The following is a 12,840-nucleotide window of genomic DNA, read 5'->3' on the forward strand; positions in this document are numbered from 1 at the left end:
ATCGACGGCGAAGCCACGCAGTCCCATCTGTCGGTACTGGCAACGGCGGTATGTGTGCCCGGCCTCGCCGCAGTGGTAGCACAGTGGGCGGTGGTCAGGGGTGCGCCAAACGTCGGTTTTCCTCGGCGCACTGCGCTGGCCCGCTGGTGAACGGTAGGTCGTCGGTGGCGGTGGTGGCGGCGGTGGTGTCCGGCGACGGAAGTGCGACGGGGTTGCGTTTTGGCGTGGACGGGGAGGAGCGTTGTGGCGCACTGCAGCGGCGTTGCTCATAGTTTCTGGCTCGGGCAGCGGTGTTTGGGGAATTCTAAGTGACTGCCGAACTTCCTCTTGCACAATGTCGGCGATCGAATCCACTTGAGGGTGCGCCGAAGGCAACAGTTTGCGCAGCTCTTCCCGCACGATCGCTCGGATCGTTTCACGCAGGTTTTCGGAGTCACTGGTTTGAGCAGCAGCGCATTCTGGAGTCAGGCGACGATTATACTGTCTGGTGCGCATATCAAGGGTTTTTTTGATGCTGGTCGCCTCGGATACAAATTCTTGGACGGTGTTCGGTGGATTCCTCATTACCCCGCGAAGAGCTCCTGTTTGACCCCTCGCATGAGGAAACGAACTTTATTCTCCTCAGGCATCACCCAGCACCTCCACCAGATGTCACGGGGTCGTGACGTGGCCGAAGACAGGACACTTCGTGTTGGGATTCAACTGTTTATTTGGGCGAACCTGTGCCCGGTAAACGGAAAGTCCAATTACAGCAGCAGTCTCGCACAGATAGCAGTCTAAGACTGATAGCGGCGAACGGAGCGTCGGCCTTCGATCAACAACTGACAAGCGGCGAAGCGCGTCGGCATATATACTCTTGCCGTCGAATGTTCTAGCGTTATCGCTGGCGGCGGCGTAGGTTCCAGAACAATCTGTACCGTTCGCACAGTGGGCGTGATCTTATCGAAATGATCTACTACAGTCCGGAACCTTCCCGGAAACCGCAGGCACGGTTCGCGCTGAGAATGGTGTGGTGTTTTGGGACGATAACAAAAACTTAAGAAATGGAACGTGGCAATATAACCTAAGTCTGAATTGACTCGGCACTCGTGGCTACGTCTATTTCTGCCCCGGACTCTACCAGTATCTTAAATACTGGTGCCACTTTGGAATCGTATCTGTACATACCACCTGTGAAAGAGTCCTCCAAATTGTTTTCCTCGTTACTAGCCATCCTGCACTCCGAAAGGCCCGCTTGCCCCCAAAAAAGCTACTGCGGGTCCTGCAAGTCGCCATCCCACCTTATGACCTGGCCGCCTATCGAAGTGAATTCTGTCTCGTTTAAAACCACCCCACCTATGCCCTTCTCTGTTGGCGGTGACGGACGCTACCAGCGTCCGTAGGCGCCACCGAGGGGCAACTAGCATGAAACGCGTTATGGTCTGTTTCGCACCGACGATGTTCCTTAATGCCGTTTCACATGACAAAAAATGGCAGCATATCCACGGAGTGATGATGGATAGTGGGGCAAAGCATCCGTCTATCTATTCGTTCTTGCTTCCGTCCATCTATCTGTGTGTGGGGGGGGGGGGCACCTGTGCGTCCATCCGCCCGTCCATGCGTCCGTCTGTTCGTGCGTCCACACGTTCATCTGTGCGTCCGTCCCTGCTTTCGTCCATGCATTCGCTCTTGCGTCCATCCATGCGTCCGTCCGTCCGCGCAGCCATCCGTGCGTCTGTCCATGCATCTGTCTGTGTCTCCGTTCGTCCATCTATTGAGCACTCTAAGTACCACCATCTCGCATCTTTTCATCATACATTCCTCATATAGATGAACCGCAATTCAGCGGACATGCCAAGGACTAAATGAGAGGTGGCACACGTACACTTTCTTACGGCTTGTGCTTTGTGTCTACTTCCCACCTTTAACCACCTCGAGTTCATGGTATATATTGCTTCACTGTATTCATGGCTCTGCGGCCCAACGCTCGCTAAACATTTTGAAAACCTAGGAGGTTACTCCAAGTAAGTATAACGTAGCAACCCTTTCTTGCCTTCTGTGCGTTGTTGAACAATAAAAAAATCACAGCGTGCGCGTTACCTAAAAGCCGAATTCTCCTGTCTCTCATTCCCCCTTAGCAGCCATTGACATGTACATTGAGCACTATTTTTTATTGTTCAACAAGGCGCAGAAGAAATCTCTCACTGGCACCACCTTGGTGGTCAAAAAGTTATGCTTGTTACACACTACTACAACGGCTTCGAGGGACGACCGGGGGCTGCTATAAGAAGCGTCGTCCCTAAATGTAGCAATTTTCGGCTGCGAATTCGCTCGCAGCGAAAAAAACTTGGCAGTGTGTCCACAGACTGAATTATGGAAAGTGTGGCGAAGCATTCGTCCGTCCATTGATTCTTGCTTCCGTCCGTCCATGCTTCCGTCTGTGTGACCGTCCATGTGTCCATCCGCCAGACTGTGCGTGCTTCCGTTGGTGCATCCGTCCCAGCGTTCGTCCATGCATACCCTGCGTCCGTTCATGCGTCCATCCCTGCATCTGTCTGCGTGTCCGTTCGTCTTCTCTCCAAGTACCACCATCTCGCATCTTTTCACCATATATTCCCCATATAGAAGCACCGCCATCCAACGGACATTCCAGGGACTAAACGAGAAATGGCACACGCACACTATCTTGCGGCTTGCGCTTCGAGTCTATTTCCCACCTTTAACCACCTTGAGTTCATGGTATATACCAGTTCACTGTATTCATGGCACTGCGGCCCAACGCTCGCTAAACCTTTCTAAAACCAAGGAGGTTACGCCCAGCGAGTATATTGTTTTGTCAGATAGTGCTGAATGTGCATGCTAATGGCTGCTAATGGGAAATGAGAGACAGGAGAATTAGGCTTTTACTTTCTTGCGGCTTGCACTTCCTATCTACTTCCCAGCTTTAACCACCTAAAGTTCATTCATGGAATATACTAGTTCATTGTATCCATGGCACTGTGGCTCAACGCTTGCTAAAACTTTTTAAAACTAAGGAGGTTACACCCAGCGAGTAAACGTAGCAACTCTTTCTTGTCAGATTGTGCTCAATGTACATGCCAATGGCTGCTAGTGGGGATCGTAGCGTGCGTGGTAACTTAAAGCCGAATGCTCCTGTCTCTTATTCCCCATTAGCGGCCATTGGCATGTACATTGAGCACTACTTTTTTTTGTTCAACAACGCACAGAAGAAATCTCTCACCGGCACCACCTTGGAGGTCAAAATGTTTTACTTGTTACATACTACAACGGCTACGAGGGACGAACGAGTGCCGCTATTAGGAGCTTCACCCCTAAAAGGCAATTCGCTCCCGCCGCAGTGGTCCGCGGCGAGCTTCCAAAATGTTGCAAATTTTCGCTCTGATCACATCGGCGGGAGCGATTTTTGTTCGAGAGCCGTCGAGATAGGGCTGGTCCGGCCAAGCCATCAAAAAAGAGTCGACGTATCTGTTTTGGTAATGGACGATGCTGTGCATTTTAAAATGAACTTAGACTGGGAAGTGTTCTAAATGACGAAACAAGTGGGCCCTTCGTTACCATTCACGGAAACTTCATGATGTCATAATGCACATATTATTATATTACATTCGTGTCTGTCACCAAGAGCGGTGGCAAGAAGTCGCCGCTCCAGTCGCAGAGCGAAAATCGCGGACCATTTGCGGTCCATGTGAAACGAAACCGCCAATAGCGATTGTTGCCAACAGAATAGTAGGAGCGAACGGAATGATTGTTTTCGCCGCAATCGCGGCGTGTGAAACAGCCTTTAGGAGCACCCCGTCTGCCTCTCTTCGTGACTGAGGGACGCCGTGTGCGCTCAAACGCGCATGCGTCAAAGCAACGCAGCGCGGACCTGTGAGTACATGGCATGCAGATCCACAATGGGGGTCAGTAGGCAGATCCACTGATCTTTACTAGGGGGATATTGGCTACTGGCGTGGCATCGCCGGCGTGACCCGATAAAAAGAACGCCGTTGCGCACGCTCGCCGGCTCACGTGGAAGTGTATTGGCGCCTTGAGTGTGGTGTGTATTAATGTTCTTACATGACATGCATCTCATGATTGTCATGTTTGCACCAGTCACATACCTTCGTGATCCATTCACGTGACGTAATACTAAATTTTGGCTTATGTGAAGGTAGCGAAACGGCCGCGAGCGCATCATGAGTGTGGGACGTCTTCGTGTTGTTACATGACACGCGTGTCATGATCATCATGTTTAGACGTGTCAATTATCTATGTCGTCCGTTCGCGTCCAGTAATACTAAATTTGGTACAAGTGAAGCTAGCGAAACGGCGGCAACCGCATCATGAGCGTAGCATGTAGCAATTATGTTACATGACACGCATCTCATGATTGTCGTGTTTGCGCCAGTAGCACACCTTCGTCATCCATTCACGTCTTGTAATACCGAATTTGGTACATGTGATGCTGGCGAAACGGCCGAGAGCGCATCATCAGCATGGCATGAAATCATTATGTTACATGACACGCATCTCGTAATTATCATGTTTGCACCAGTCACATACTTTCGTAATGTATTCAATTCCAGTAGTACCAAACTTGGTATATTCAAAACTTGCGAAACGGCTGCGAGCACATCATGAGTGTGGCATGTAGTCATGTTGTTACACGACACGCACGTCATGATTTTCGTGGTAAGGTCAGTCACTTGTGTTTTACATGCAGTCACGTCATACCATACCAGTTTCGCAACATGTCATGTAAAAGAAACCACTGCAAGAACAGCAAGATCATGAAATGTAAATCATAAAAATCATGACATACATGTCATGATTTTCATGTTATGATTAGTCAGCTATGTTCATCATACAGTTATGTTATGTCGTACCAAGTTTGGTATCGATAGCATTAACCAAATGGCAAGATGAGGTAAAAGTCGCAAGCGGCTAGGTAGATAGATAGATAGATAGATAGATAGAAAGATAGATTGATAGATAGATAGATAGATACCCTATTAAAAAAACGTCCACCATAGGAATGGTGGATTTCGCTATCCACCATTTTGGAGGATTATGGTGGTGGAAATGTTGGTGGCACATGGTGTATGGTGGCGTATGGTGGAGCGGATGGTGGATAGCGCGCTCCAGCCGGCAATGCTCGAGCGCGAAGCAGCGTCAGAACCAGCGTGACGAGTGACCAATAAAGAAATAATGAAAATAATTCTATAAAAACCATTGTAGAAAGCGCCCGTAAAAAAAGGTTTGACAGCGCGGTGTTGAACCTGCCACCTTTGAATTTCGAACTGAGCCCACTAACCACTGCGCCACGCTGACAGATGGCGCGAGGGTGTTAAGTCCGAAGTCTAAGCAGGCTTTGAGAGAGGCAGTGAGCAAACTAATAATCGATGCTGAAGTTCCCGATGGATAGAAACTTAGCAGGATGAGCATGATCTATAAAGGAAGGGGGGGCAAAGCTGACATAAACAACTGCCGTCCTATAACAGTGACATCAGTGATCTACAGGCTGGCGATGCAGGTTATAAAGGAAAGACTGCAGGCATGGATAGAAGATGAGGGGGTGCTGGGGGAACTGCAGAATGTGTTTCGGAAACACAGGAGGTTGGAAGACAATCTGTTCTCACTGACGCAGTGCGTCGAAATAGCAGAAAAGGAACACAGGCTCCTGTGGCTAGCATTTTCGGATATCAAGGGAGCGTACGATAGCGTGGTTCAAGAGGAATTGTTGGAAATACTGGACACACTAGGCGTGGAACATGTAGTCATTAATCTTTTAAAGGATTAATCTTTTTAAGGAATGTACAGGGGAAGTTACTAGAACCAATGGAATGTAAATAAGAAGAAAGAAAAGTGGATGAAAAAATAACCAGCCGTAAGCAGCCCTGGTCACGGCTGGTTATTTTTTCATCCACTTTTCTTTATTCTTATTTACATTCCATTGGTTCTAATAATTTCCCTGTACATTCCTTGGCATTACTGTCTGTTAGATCTCATTAATATTGTGTTAAAACACGGAAAAACGAGTCCCTAGGTATACACTTCTTTCCCTTAAATATATATATATATATATATATATATATATATATATATATATATATATATATATATCAAAGTAGATGCGCTTTCACATAACAACTGTTTATTGTGCCGACGTTTCGACGGGAACCCCGTTTTTTTCAAGGCATAATACTATTTACACATGTTCCCTGTCTTCTTATAGCCTGTCGAGACAGGAGGGAAGGGGTAAAAAGAAAAGTAAAAAAAGGAAAAAAAAGAAAGAAAAGAAAGAGAGAAAAAAAGAAGAAGAAACAGCGAAACGGGAGGACAAACATTAAATAAAATATAGAAAATCTAGGAGAAGAAGCAAGACCGACACGGCGTAATTAGAAAGGGGCATATATATATATATATATATATATATATATATATATATATATATATATATATATATAAATAGGATCTAACAGACAATATTGCCAAGAACTGTACTGTGGAAGTTATTAGAACAAATGTAATGCAAATAAGAAGAAAGAACAGTGGGTGAAAAAATAACTAGCTGCGAGCAGGAATCGAACCTACGACCTTCGAATAACGCGTTCGATGCTCTTCAAATAACGCGTTCTTTGTTATTCGAAGGTCGTAGGTCGTATATATATATATATATATATATATATATATATATATATATATATATATAGTGAGTGCTGACTATGTACTTCATCTTCATCTGTATGACAAAACCCTTGTACTGATCATCATCGTATGTCACGCGGGCTGGGTCTCTTTGGCTCGTGCACCTGGATTAAAAAAGATAACCTGGTGACTGCCGTACCGGACGTGGTCTCATAAGTGGTGAAGCGTGCTTTGGTTCTCACGTCTTCCTGCTCTACCCGTCACCGCTGGAGCTCCGATTTGGTCGACGGTTGTGCCCTCAAGCAACAGCGATGGCAGAACCCAACGCGTTCGCTGCTGCAACCGCTCCTTCTCAGCCACTTAGGCTTCACTACACCGTGAGTACCTCTCACCGAGACCCTCCGGCATTTTCCGGCCTTCGCGGCGAAGACGTCGAAGAATGGCAGGGCAGTTATAATCGAACCAGCATGCGTAAGTATTGGGACCAGGCGCACAGACTGTGCTATGTTTCTTTTTACCTAAATGGCGTCGCTGAAACCTGGTATTACAACCACGAGAGCGACTTCTCCGATTGGTTGGCCTTAACGGGGCATCTCCATCAGGTATTTGGCACGTTTGCAGGATGCTCTGCGGTAGCGAAACAGAAGCTCGCAACCCGCTTCCAGGGGGACGATGAATGATATACGTCCTACATTGAAGATGTTCTGGCCCTCTGTCGCCGAGGACAAAATGACATGACGGAGGCAGATCGCATCCGAAGCCTATTGAAAGGTATCAACTCTGTGGCCTTCAATGCTCTCGTTATCGAGAACACAACTACCGTCCGGGACATCACCACCGCATGCCAACGCTTGGACACGCTTCATTCCATGTGCCTTCCACACGCCTCCTCCGACGCTCGCTTTACCGGACAACATGAATTGCGAGCCCTGATCCACACAATTGTCAGAGAGGAACTCCACGGCCTTATTCCAGGCAACCCAACCATTGCGTCTGTCCACCCACCTCCTTCAGACCTGCGTGATATAATCAAGGACGAACTGGCATCAATGACAAGCGCTGCACATGCCCCGTCTCCTGTGCGCTTTCGAGCGCCTTCATATGCAGAATTACATCACGGGCCCCGACACCAGTTCCAACCGTGCCTGCGGACATCGAATGTGACCATTTGGCGGTGATGGCAGCACAAGTGCCAAAGCCACCCCACTATTCTACATGGCGTCCTCCACGCACCGTCTGCTTCTACTGTGGCATAAGGGGTCATATATCCCGTTTCTGCCGCCTCCGTCAGCAGGATGAACGTCATGGTTATCCAGCTTACGAAAGAGACTTTGCCCCTAGACCCGATGAATACGATCCCGCACTGTATCCCTCCATATCCCGTCGGTCGCCCTCCCCTCCACGGTCTCAAGCTGGACCTCATCCTTCTCGTTCATCTCACTGCCATTCTCCATCACTGTTTCGGCGTACATCACCCCTGCGTCCCGCGCTGATCTCTCTTGACACGGAAAACTAAAAGGTGCAGTTTTAGGAGAGGAAACTGGCTGTTGTCGAAACGTTACAACTCCTCCGTCTCGCCCAGCTAATTTACTGCCTGTTAATGTGGAAGGTGTTTTTGTTGATGCTCTTACCGCCATTTAGGTAATTGATCGTGAATTGTGTTTTCGCCTGAGTGAAGTGAAAACTTTTTATTCCGGCCGCATTTTATGCGGCACTAATGACAGTCCGATTTGCCCGACCGAACTGTGTACTGCTCGTGTTCTCATCAAGCGAATCCGTCATCACGTACAATTGGCCGGGCTGTCTTCGTGCGCTCATCAGATAATTTTATTCTGGGACTTCCTGTCAGCTGCGTCTGCTGTAATTTTGTGCAGTCGGCCCCTCATTCGTATTACGTACACTGAGCTTTCTTCTGCTGCCGACCTGTCGTCGCCCAACCTTGTCACAGCTGCAGATTTCCTCCTGCCTCCCGGACAAGAACGTGTCCTTACGATCGGCATGAGACATTCTAGATGGTAATGCTGTGGTTTTTCCTTGCCAGCGCTGTATTTTTCGAGGCATCACCATCGCATCTTGTTTAGTGCGGTTCTCACGTGGTCATGCAAGCATCACCACCTGCAACACGACGCCAGAACCACTACTTCTGCCAGAGGGGACCACTGTTGCCAGCATTACCAAAAAGCCACGGTTTGTGTCGTCACTGGTTCATCTGCTTCGGCATTCTCAAAGTGTATGCCAGCTGAGGATTCATCCCCTGCTCTCAAGGCGACTTTCTGTGAAGATCTTCACCCAACGCAAACCAATGCCTTACTAGCGTTATTAATGAAGCGGAAAACTTGCTTAGACGTTTGTTCTGAAGGTCTGGGTCGAACAAAAGTGGCCGCTTATCGTATCGCCACTGACGGATCCCGTGTCATTCGCCAACGCCCTTACCGTGTGTCGGTATCTGAACGCAAGCTTATAGAAGAACAAGTCAACGACATGCTCGTGCGCAACGTCATCAGGCCTTCAACATGCGCATGGTCTTCTCCTGTCGTACTAGTGAAAAAAAAGGTTGGCTCAGTACGGTTTTGCATTGATTACAGATCACTCAACAAAACTACTCGTAAGGACGTCTACCCAATGCCTCGCATTGACGCCGCTCTTGATGCTTTACGAAGTGCCGAGTACTTTTCAAGTCTCGACTTGCGCTCTGGTTATTGGCATATTCCGATGCACGAGTCTGATAAAGAGAAGACTGCGTTTGCTATGCCAGATTGGCTCTTTTAATTCAATTGTGATGCCTTTTGGCCTATGCAACGCCCCAGCCACATTTGAAAGAATGATGGACACGGTACTGCGGGAATTAAAAAGGTAGACGTGCCTTTGCTACCTGGACGACATTGTCGTCTCTTCGTCCAGCTTCTCTCAGCACCTGGAACGGCTAGACGACGTCCTCACATGTTTAGCTAAGGCCGGTCTCCAGCTCAGCACTAATAAGTGTCGGTTTGCCAGTCACGTCATCAAGGGGTTAGGTCACGTCGTCAGTAAACATTGCGTTGAGCCCGATCCCGACAAGGTTGCCGCGGTATTGCACTTTCCTACACCAACCACACCCAAAGACCTCCGCAGCTTTCTTGGCTTGGCGTCGTATTTCCGCCGCTTTGTGCATGATTTCGCTCTTATTGCGGCTCCTCTGAACAAACTTCTGATCTCGAGCGCACCCTTTGTCTGGTCGGATGACTGCGCAGCCGTTTTTCACACCCTCAAGCGATGCCTCACATCACGGCCAGTGCTTCGCCATTTTGACCCTGCACCACCTACTCTGCTACACACTGACGCAAGTGGACATGGCATCGGTGCTGTCCTTCTTCAGTGGAACCACGCTTTTGAAGAACAAATCGTGACCTACGTGAGCCGTACTCTTTCACCTGCTGAGCGAATTTACAGCATCACTGAGCAAGAATGTCTCGCCATCATGTGGTCCGTACAAAAGTTTCGCCTTTATTTATACGGCTGGCATTTCAGAATAGTGACTGACTATCATGCTCTGTGTTGATTATCGTCTCTCAAAAGTTTGTCGGGACGCCTTGGCCGTTGGGTTATACGATTACAAGAGTATGACTACAGCGTCACATATAGCTCTGATCAACAGCACAAAGATGCCGACGCTTTGTCACGTTGCCCGCTCTCGCAAAGCGCCGAACAGTCACCTTCAATCTGTTCGTCACCGCCCACCAAAGTGACCAAGCAGACAGCTGCTAGTCCGAAAGAGTTTGTTGCCTCGGCGGATCTTCTTTGGTCCACAGATCTCGCCTAGATTCAACATGCCGATACCTACTGCCACACAATCATCGATCGCCTCACTGGCTTATCGCGTGCTCCAAACAGCCGCCTAAGACTACAACTTGCCCGTTTCAAGCTTCAAGATGGATCATTATGTCGGCAAATTTACCATCCTCTCTGTAAACCGTGGGTTCCCGTCATTCCCCGCTCACTTCGTCTGGAAGGTTTACAGGGGTTTCATGACGACGCGACAGCTGGCCACTTACGGTTCCACAAGACTGCCGACCACCTCAAGACTCGCTGCTTTTGGCCTGGCCTTTCCACTTCTCTCGCCAAGTATGTCGCTTCCTGTGCGTCATGCCAGCACCGAAAGCGCACCACGTCTCTTCCCGCGGGACCATTTCAACCACTGCCATGCCCGTCCACTCCCTTTGACTTTGTGGGCATAGACTTATACAGACCTCTTCCGCTTAGGCCAGCCGGTCACCGTTAGATTGTTATTGTCGTGGACCACCTTACTCACTACGCGGAGACGGCAGCTCTTATGTCTGGTGCTACCTTTGAAGTCGCCAATTTTTTTCTTCACGTCATTGTTTTACGACATGGCGCACTGCGTGTGCTTCTTAGTGACCGTGGCAAGTTATTTCTTTCACGTGTACTTGCTGAAATCCTCCAGGCCTCTAACACCATCCACAAGACCACATCAGTGTATCACCCCGAAACTAATGGACTGACTGAGCGTTTTCACCGAACTTTGTCCGACATGATCTCCATGTACGTTCAACCGGATCACAAAAACTGGAACACTATACTTCCTTTCGTCACGTTCGGCTATAATACTGTCATACAGCGTACGACAAATTACAGCCCCTTTTTTCTCGTTTATGGCCGTGTACCGACTTTTGTTCTGGACACCACCTTTTTGTCCACATCTTCCGTTCTATCTTCATCTCGCCCGGAAGAGTTCGCCGCTCGCGTCGCCCGCTGCCGTGAAATCGCCCACGCCAACACTGCTACCATTCAGCAGAAAACAAAAATCGACATTGACGCAAAGCGTCGACATGATCTGTTCCTCCCACGCGACGAAGTCCTTTTTTGGACACCTGTTCGTGCACCTGCGCTCTGCGAAAAATTCCTTCACTGATATCTCGGTCCATACACCGTTCTGGAACGAACGTCCGAAGTCAACTATCACGTTGCTCCTGTCAACGCGGCTCCTGATCGTCGTCACTGCCACACCGAGAACGTCCACGTCTTTCGACTCAAACCGTATATTCGGCATTCCAACCCTTTCTAATTTGCTGCCCTCTTTCGCGAAGGGGGGAAAATAGTGTGGGCACTGACTGTGTACTTCATCTTCACCTGTATGACCAAACCATTGTAGTGATCGTAATCGTATGTCACGTGGGCTGGGTCTCTTTGGCTCATGCACCTGGATTAAAAAAGATAACCTGGTTGCTGCCGTACCTGACGCGGTCTAATATATATATATATATATATATATAAGTATAAAGTCACATGTCACCGCCCCATCATCCATGCGATGCCCAGCAACTATTTTTAGCCGGTGCATTTCTCGTTCGACTACGTTAGACTTGAACAAGTTTTGAGAAGTCCTACTGTCGAAAAGGTTAAATTCACAGTGCGCATTTGTACAGCGACATGCTATATTCAGCTTCGCCAACTGTAAACGTTCGGCGCGAGGCTACCAACAATTCTTCTCACAGCTTTCTGGACACAGCTCACTTTCAATAAATCGGCTCAGTTATTCTGAATATTGTAGACGCCTAACCAACAAAAAACAGTTAAGACAGAAGAAATCAGTATAAGACACGTTTTTTCTGAATTCTTTCCGGTCTTCCACAAGGGCTTTTATGGAGCTGAAGTTCAACAGATTGGCGTGTCATACTTCAAGGGCTATGGAATCATGTGCTAGACATGAATGATGGGCAGGTACGAAGAAATCTACATCAATAAAGCATGACGGAGGAGCCGAAGCGCTTAGCAGTTACTGCACGCGGCGTGCGGCTCTTTCAGTACTATTCGACTAAAGTGCCACCGCTGCGGGCAACGCGGAAGGGATCAGGTGGCGTGGCGCGGTCACGCCACTCGACACTTCTAGTACACTCTACTTCAGTCCTGTTTGTTGTTTACTCGGGAGGGACGGGATCAGCACGTGCTGCTAAAATTTGCGCATTTGATAAACACGAACAACTGCTGCCTGTAACAATTGCCACTGGGATAATGGGAACAGCGGTATGTTTTTGTTACAATTTACAACCGCAAGGAAAAAAAAACAACTCAGTGGACTGAGGAGTAGATCGAGTTTATCGGCGGTTACTGCCAAGTTTATTATCTGTTTCTCGCTCCTTACAACGATCGATATCAGTTCAGGCTTTATAACGCTTCTATGCTCATTCGATAGATATGCCCACACAATTGATT

General features: G+C 48.4%; 1 protein-coding gene across 1 annotated transcript in view; it reads left to right on the plus strand.

Moving 5' to 3' along the window:
* The window catches only part of LOC142803189 (testis-specific serine/threonine-protein kinase 3-like), a 286,989-nt gene that overhangs the window by 28,515 nt on the left and 245,634 nt on the right, over positions 1-12,840 (plus strand). The gene's annotated exons all lie outside the window — the stretch shown is intronic.

The sequence above is a fragment of the Rhipicephalus microplus genome, chromosome 3 (genome assembly GCF_043290135.1).
Source record: "Rhipicephalus microplus isolate Deutch F79 chromosome 3, USDA_Rmic, whole genome shotgun sequence".
NCBI lineage: Eukaryota > Metazoa > Arthropoda > Arachnida > Ixodida > Ixodidae > Rhipicephalus > Rhipicephalus microplus.